Here is a 328-nt window from a genome sequence, read left to right on the forward strand (position 1 = left end):
AACAGCTCCCTGCGACAAGCTGGAAATAAGGCCACGGCATCTGCTGAGGAAGGGGCCCACCAGGCTTCCTACCAGCGGGGCAGGCGCTTGCCCCGGGACCCGGGCTCGCAGCGGCCGCACCGATTTGCTACGTCGAGTAACGGAAGGGCCCAGTGCAGCTCTGCCCCGCCCGCGACCCGCCCAGGAGCAGACCCCCGGGAAGGGGCCGGAGGGGAGCTGCGGCCTCGGACCCCCGGCCGGGAAGGCCAGGGCCGGGGGGGCAGAAGCAGCCGCCGGCTCCGAGCAGCGCCCCCGGCCCGGGGCACAGGCGGCTCGGCGGGGCCCGCGC

Source organism: Alligator sinensis, unplaced genomic scaffold, assembly GCF_000455745.1.
Source record: "Alligator sinensis unplaced genomic scaffold, ASM45574v1 scaffold1420_1, whole genome shotgun sequence".
Taxonomy (NCBI): domain Eukaryota; kingdom Metazoa; phylum Chordata; order Crocodylia; family Alligatoridae; genus Alligator; species Alligator sinensis.